General features: G+C 32.0%; 1 long non-coding RNA gene across 2 annotated transcripts; it reads right to left on the reverse strand.

The window, feature by feature from the left end:
• Positions 1-381: 381 nt before the first annotated feature.
• LOC127857612 (uncharacterized) lies at positions 382-7,623 on the reverse strand. 2 transcript variants are annotated; one of them, XR_008038524.1, is made up of 3 exons: positions 7,611-7,623; positions 1,581-1,722; positions 382-1,491 (listed from the first exon to the last, which is right to left on the reverse strand). It is a non-coding gene; the product is annotated as an uncharacterized LOC127857612 (long non-coding RNA). The 2 variants fall into 2 exon arrangements; XR_008038523.1 differs by lacking the exon at positions 7,611-7,623 and adding an exon at positions 4,498-4,635.
• Positions 7,624-8,024: the final 401 nt, after the last annotated feature.

Below are 8,024 nucleotides of genomic sequence, written 5' to 3' on the forward strand. Positions count from 1 at the left end.
CGAATATTCAGCACTTTTGCAGCTTACAGCTCCCATTCTATGTATGACATTGCAATGTCAGCTTTCAGCAGTCTGATAGCAAAGTGTTTCATTCAGATATTGATACGATGTTCAAATCTTAATGTTTGTATTTAAACAAATCACGCTTAGAAAGTTCTCCTTAATTACAATTGCAATATATGTTTCAATATTTAATACTTACACCTATATTCCTATATTCAGTCGAATGTTTATCAAGTCTTAAAAAAATATACAAACAACATAAAAAACACAAGTGTACATAACGTTCAAGGTATTTCATGTGCGCATCTTAGCCCTAACGCAATATGTGTTTTACCAAACTTACACAAATTACGCTACATTTGAGTCAAATTATGTCTGCACATAGGATTAACACAAGTTTGTTCTTGCCCTTAACACTATGATCCTCAGTCTTCGTTTATCATACTGTTTAACAAGGCGATACTTAACAATGCACTATGACTACAACGAACTTAAATGGACTATTGGGAAAATTGTAAAATGTCTGGTGTGAAGTACTGTTCAGTGATATATGCGTTTGATTTGTACTTTATCAATACTTATAAATTCGAATGTTTATTTTTCGGAATGGAATATGTTCGGCAGTATATCAATAAGGAATGACGTATGCTAGGTTAATTTTACTTCATAGGCACAAACAATATCGACTCTCCTGCTTTAGATAGCGCACACATGACACATCACATGATACATTAAAAATGAAATAAAAATACGTAAAATATAATCATTAAACAATTGAATTGAACTAGCAAAAAGATAAGCCATATCATTATCAGAATTTACCATACATAACATACATAAAGAGAAATATGTAACCGAATAATCCGAAAATAAAAACATTCATAAGCACAATATTTTTTAAACCGGTTCCTAACCACATAAATGTGGTGATTTATAACTTATCTCTTCATCATTGTCTTGACAATTGTTAACGTTAGCACTTTGCATCAAATGCCTTCATCGAAAAGTGAATGCTAATTAAATATAAATATGGTCCTTGACTTGTAATATAGACATTAACATATGATTTCAAATGTTTGCAAAATACACACTTGCAGAGTATAAATCATTTTAGATTTATTTATTTAAAAACGTAACGTTTTTCACTTCATCGTTTTTGAAGGTCTTAGATTGAATTGGACATTCCTTTGAGTTTATATGTGTTCCTATGGAAAAGTATGGTCGCTATATCGTTAATTTTAATAGACATTTTGTTTGCATGCACTTTAAGTATTACACATCTGTCGATTGAACACAACAAGGCATTCAATCCAATCATATGTAATTATAGATATAATGATTTGTTAATCATTTTAATATGTTCTTGCTTCCATTTGAAGACTTTCGTAGTCGTTTGTTTCTTGTAACCGTGGAGATATCGTGTCGTACTCATCTGATCTGAGTGATGATGGACTTGTAACTATCGTATTGTTCTCCGTACCGGACTGCCTATGACGATATATAAAATAAACACATACAGTAAGTACTTAAAAGAAGCCATCAACTTCATGTAATTCCTAATAAAAAAGCATGCATACCGTTTCCTCCTTTGCTTAATGTACAATGTGGCAAGTACAATATTACACCCAACAGCAATCGCAAGGAATACTACTACTGCAACAAACGCACTTATTGGTATTCCTTTTGAATCTTTATCAGATACCGTGGGAAAGGTATGTGCTGCAAAAACAGAAATCCTTCATTAAATATTGCTGTTTTGAGTCAACAATAAACAAACATTTTCATTTTCCGTAACATTAGAAAACGCCATAAGTTGTTCAATGATATTTGATAACGTTGTATTCTATATTTAGTTTGCTATCAAATCTTATCGATTTAGGAAACTATAGACATAGCAATTCATAGATATCTGCTAGGTCTTCAATAGATGTACAAATAAGAATGCAAAGCTATGCAATGGATCTTCGGAGGTCACGCACAATTATCATGTAATTATCACACATAGTTGAACGCTACATCTTCATATATAAATGCATAGCTATGCACCTGGTAATCAATAGCATGTTTTAATCAGAATGCATAGTTACGCACTAGATTTTCTTTAGATGTTCACATTACAATGTTTAGCTATGTTCCATGCTTTCATTTAAGGAAAAATCAGACGGCATAAGTATGCAACAGGTCTTCTTCAGATATTCAAATCGTTATAATAGCTGTTCACTACGTCTTTAACAGACGTTGATATAAGAATGTGCATTTATTCGCTAGATACTGAACCATATCAATATGCTAACCAGAATGCATTTGTATCTAGTGGATTTACACCAAAGTTTAAGAATAGAAAGTTTAGTAATGAAATATGTCTTCCATCATATGTTACTATTTTTCGGGTCTTAAGCAGATATTCAAATGCATTACTCTGCAAAAATGTCGTCATCAGAGTCGCATATCATAATACATAGGGTTGTACTGCGTTTTCATTAGATGTTCTTATAAGTTACAATAAGTATGCGCTAGATCTCCATTACATGTTTAAATCTGACTACGTAGCTGATTACTAGTGTTGTTTGTTTTATCAGATACTAAACTCAGATTGCATATGGAAATTATAATACTTATACAGTAGGTTTTAATGAGATTTTAAAATCGGAATACATAGCTATGCAAAATTTATTCATCAGACGTGTAAATCCGTTACACATAATGCTAAGCTATGCACTCGGCCTTCATCAGATTATTAATCAGAATGCATAGACATGCGCTGGACAATCATCGGAAGTTCATTTAAAAATGTAACGCTACTAACAAGGTCCTCGTCAAATGTTCATATCAAAATGCATTTTCATTTCATTCCTCTAAAATATTGCATTGCGTTACCTAAACTCTTTAGCCTTATTAAAGATTTAAAACTAGGCCGCTAAACAACATATTGTAAAAAACAACATACCAAATTAATTAAATTGGAGTCAAGGTCATTGGAATCACAGCTGCAAGTTTTAAGAATTTCAAAATAGATATGGTCACCTCCCGCACCAATCAAAAACGAATAGAAATATGTTTTTATGAGCGGGACCTATTTATATGGTAAGGGCAAACTGACTTCAAGGGAGTGCACAGTTATGTGACATTTAATGATATGCTTTCTTTAATTGATTAAATTATGGATCGTTTATTTAAATAAACACATAAAAAGTACCATAGTATATTAACAAATGGAGATAAACGAGATGCAAAACTTATTTTTGGAGAGATGCTTGCAAATATAAGTGCTTAAACATTATGAAGCTTCAGATAGCAGAGAAAATGGGAAATTATTGACGGTATGATTATTGTACATAATGCAAATTAATTGTATCGTGGTGGTCAGTTACCATTTTGCAAGTGACTATAACAGTTGTAATTACTACGCAGTAACTCATGATGAAAGTCTTGGCGACAAAAATCTTAACTAGTTAGTAATAGTGCGGTACATTTTTGAAACAAACTATATTATTTTGATGCAGGTTAAAATCACAACTAATGTCTTATCTATGATGCTGTGTTATGCATTTGAAGGCACAACAACAGTTTGTCTATGATGATGCGCTTGATATTGAAATTTGTCTCCCAGTTCAAAGAGCTAGCATGAACTGTTCAATCACAAGATCGCCTGCTGAGTCGGATACAATTCCCTAGTGCGCTGCCACTATTGCATTACTGACTATCTCTACAAAAATAACGCCCCATACATGATCTAAGGGACACAATGATTAAGCATCGATAATTTGTGTTTTCAAGAAACAAATAATGTAAGGCCTTTGTTGTGGTTTTTTACAGAACTTAAAACAAAAACACTGACAATCATAACGAAACAATCATTATTTTCATCATTTCACGTTGTAGTAATAAGGTTTTGAATAATTGCCGAATAAAATTGCGAACCTTGAATACCTGTTTATGAATGCCAATTGTTTGATTGTTAATAAAGCCTTTCCCTTTTATGTAAATAAATACATGATTCTTTTGAAAAAAATCCAGTGCACATCTACACCAGCTAATCAATGTTTGTTCATATGTAGTGTTGTTCTGGAGCTGTTTGTGACAAAGATAATGATATCTTTTTCCTAACTCAGCGTCTATAACTTCTACACAACTGACAATTGTCATTTATTCGTTTGTCGGAAGCAAAAATTATACAAATTATTGATCCAATTGGTAGAAAGAATGTTTTTGAGTTTTATCATTCCGTTTAAATGAATCATTTGCTTTAAAAACAGTCATCATCATAGATGTTTCTTTGTTTCGCTAGCTCGCTTATTATTTTTATAGAAACAAATCCCATGACCATGACTCCATTTTCGAATTGGTGTTTTCTAAGAAAAAAACATGATTATACACCATTAACTTTATAGATGAGTATTTCATGTTTACAAAAAAGTCGTTTAAAATAAAAGAATGTATAAACATTGGTATTTTTTTTTAAATACATATTTAAAAACAGAAGTTTGCTCGTACGTGTACAAAGTTCGCCTTCTAGTCGTAAACCTGCACGACACTGTGTTGAATACAAGGCACATGAGCCATTGACGTTATGGCATAGATCACAATGGCAGTCCATGGAACAGTTTTCCCCGTAATACCCAGGTTCGCATGCTATTACAGATAGAGTACAATTTATATAGCACATATTGACAGAAAGTTTGCTTCAATCAGCACAGTGTGTGGAACAGGTAAACACTTTTGGACAACTAATAATTTGCACACATATAAGCTTTGAGCGACTAATTCTACTAAGCTTAACATAAAAAGCATATGCAATATACATTGCACATAAAATGAGGTTTGCTAGCATGCAGTACAGTAGGCAGTGTAAACGGCACTATTTGATTGACGTGTGTTTCACAGGTGGGTCAACGTGTACATTTGCACATTTGGTGAGGTTGGGTAGATTTGCGCCGAGTATCTGAAAGCAATAATAAAACAAAATAATAAAATGACATACACGTGTAATGACTGTTAAGTATTTTATATAATATGGATACCTGTGTCATAATCTTTAAGTTTTACTCAAAAATAGTATTTTAAATTCATAAGTTTTCGTATGTTATATTCGCACTTGCAAAAGGATTTTTTTATATATCGTAACCGGTTTAGTTTTGTTACCGATACTGCAATTCTTAATTATCCAGCCGTCTGCACACAGATTGTCTGAACAATGGCCGTTGATATGGTTGCACAAAGCATTCTCGTTGCAATGACATTGCGATTCGCACTTCTTTCCAAAGTATCCCTGCTTGCATTTTGCATGTGTGAAACACGATACATGAAATAAATAATACTTTTTGTGTGTTCTACTAGTATAAGTATATAATGCACACTAGCAAATTGTTGTGACATTTAAAACATGATGCGTCTTATCAATTTAAATTAAAACTTAACACACTATGTCTTAAGCGCTTTACGAGAGACCCAAAATGCAGGTATAAGACTATTGTCGTTCTTCATTTTAAATTATATTTTGAACTAAAAACGTGAGTAAAATTATAATAATATGTTTATTTTGTAAATTTCAATAGTTTACGATATTTCATGATTTCATATTTTATTATAATGATATCTTTCAGAAAGTTTGAAGAACACAAATAACAGAAAAAAAAGTTAAAATACATATATACATATGAGACACACTGCTTTCTGTGTCCATAACTCAAACAAACGTTTTCCAATGTATGCATTTCTGAAAACACAACAACATTTCGAATCGTACTGATACGTTGTTCATGAATGTGCTGTCTGTTGTCAACACATTGCCTTTTTCGTCCGTCTGTCTATCTGTTGGTCCGTAAAAAGCTATTTAAACAAGACCATGAACACAACAGTCTAAAAATACACACGTAGAGTAAAGAAAGTATTCCAGCCGCACAGATTTTTTAAGAACATATACATATGTTTTGCGAAATAATTGGTTTCCTTTAAATGCACGCATTTGTATTTGTTAAGAACAGATGCCAATTAGCTTGAATAACATAATTTTTGGTGAAAAGTTGCTATAGGATCAAGAAACATAATGTACCATATTAAAGTGGTAACGTTATTACGTATACAATTGTATTTTTACAGAAGTCTAATGGAATTAAGCGGCTTCCACAAGTAGCCGTACCAAACAATTAAAACACTCAAATACTGCAAACTAGACACGAGCAGCAATGTGAGGTGTATTTAACAATTTCATTTCCAGTAAAACATATGTTCGAATTATTTGAATGATTTTTAAGAATGTAGGATAGAGTAAAGAAAACTAAAATAACATACTTTCTAGTACGCTTTCATATTATAGAATGATGTGCGAAAACGTACTTATGAAACCTATAATGAAATAGCATTGTTAGTTGAAATCGAAAACTTCATGTTACCCCCTAAAGTGATGGGTTAATATTTAACATATTTAAGTAGTTAAATAATGTTGGCTGATATACAACTCGAGTCATAAATTACCTTTGCTGCAATTATACATTGTCCAGCCTGCATCACACTGATTGTCAGAACAGTTGCCAAATCCATGATCACATAGGCTGCCATGCTGACAGTGACACTTCGAAGTGCAATTAATTCCATAAAACCCTTCGGGACAACCTGTGGCACAAGTATAACAAACTTGCATACATGTAATTCCAATAAGAATCGTACACGCCGTAACACTATTGTTATAAGCTGCTTATATTTTTCTGTCATTATAGATTATTGACGTATGTTATTTTCCTTCGAAACATATTTCTGAGACTGTTATATTGATGATAAACATAGTCCTAAAAAGTATAATTTAAAATTGAATGACTCTTAATCTTCACCGTGTAACATTTTATCAACACAAACATATGATATTCAGGTATTGTCATTAACATGTGTCAAACAAATGAGAGAGAGAGAGTGAGTTGACTTTGTAACAAAACACTGTACACCACTACAGCGTTGTACGTGTACCAGGAAGACGTCAACTTTACTTTACCTAAATGTATATCTTCCATTTAAGATTAGTAATTGCTTTCTCGTATTCATTTTATGTTACCTGTCATAAGTTATGTCGTGCAGCACTACCACCATTACAAATTCAATAGTCACGATTAATGATGAAATTAGTATTCTGAGTGATCCCATCAAAATAATTACACTGTTTTGTTCAATTCAATGGTATTTATAAAAATATTTCATCATTTTGGAGTTTCTACTTGCTCAAACGTTTTGTAATTGACAGCTTATTCACATAACTTAAACTCTCTGTAAAATAAAAGAAGTTGTATGCGAGCAACAGATTATAACTTTTGTTAAGATTGCACACACAGAAACAAGCAAAGCCTTATCATTCATAGTCTTTTAAAAAGATTCAAATATTGATATATAAAACAGTATTATTGCCTTGTCAAATAGCTTAATTACGTTCGTCACAGTATATTTATCTATCAATGAACAGCCATATCGATACACAGTATGTTTGAAAGAAGCTTGGCTCACATGCTCGGGATTGAACGCGATATTATTCTTGAATCATTGATTCCGGTTATGTTTCAAATTGTCTCAACATCAAAAACAAGTAGAAATCTTATTGAGAAGAAAAAAAAACTTTACCATACCTATGCTGCAGTTGTCCAACATCTAATCAGATGCGCATTGATTGTTAGAACAGTTGCCGAATATGTGATGACACGGTCGATTGTGTTGACAGTGGCATTCAGACGAGCAATTTGCTCCATAGAATCCGTATTCACATGCTGAGGTATAATTATTTGCATAACAAAAACGAACAATGTACAATAACAATTTCTCTCTATATATATTTAATACACAATAAAATATCATCGTATAAAACCATAAAATTGTATTGCTATTATATTTGCAAGTTTTGTATTTAATGTTAGAAGAAAATTACATTTTGGCATTCATGATAAAAAAATAACTTAATGCATACATCTTTACATAAACCGTGTCAAAATGTGTTGCACTTAGTTTTATTGACCCTGGAAGACATTTTATGTATTTTGTTTTAT

This window comes from Dreissena polymorpha, chromosome 14 (genome assembly GCF_020536995.1).
Source record: "Dreissena polymorpha isolate Duluth1 chromosome 14, UMN_Dpol_1.0, whole genome shotgun sequence".
In the NCBI taxonomy this organism is placed as follows: domain Eukaryota; kingdom Metazoa; phylum Mollusca; class Bivalvia; order Myida; family Dreissenidae; genus Dreissena; species Dreissena polymorpha.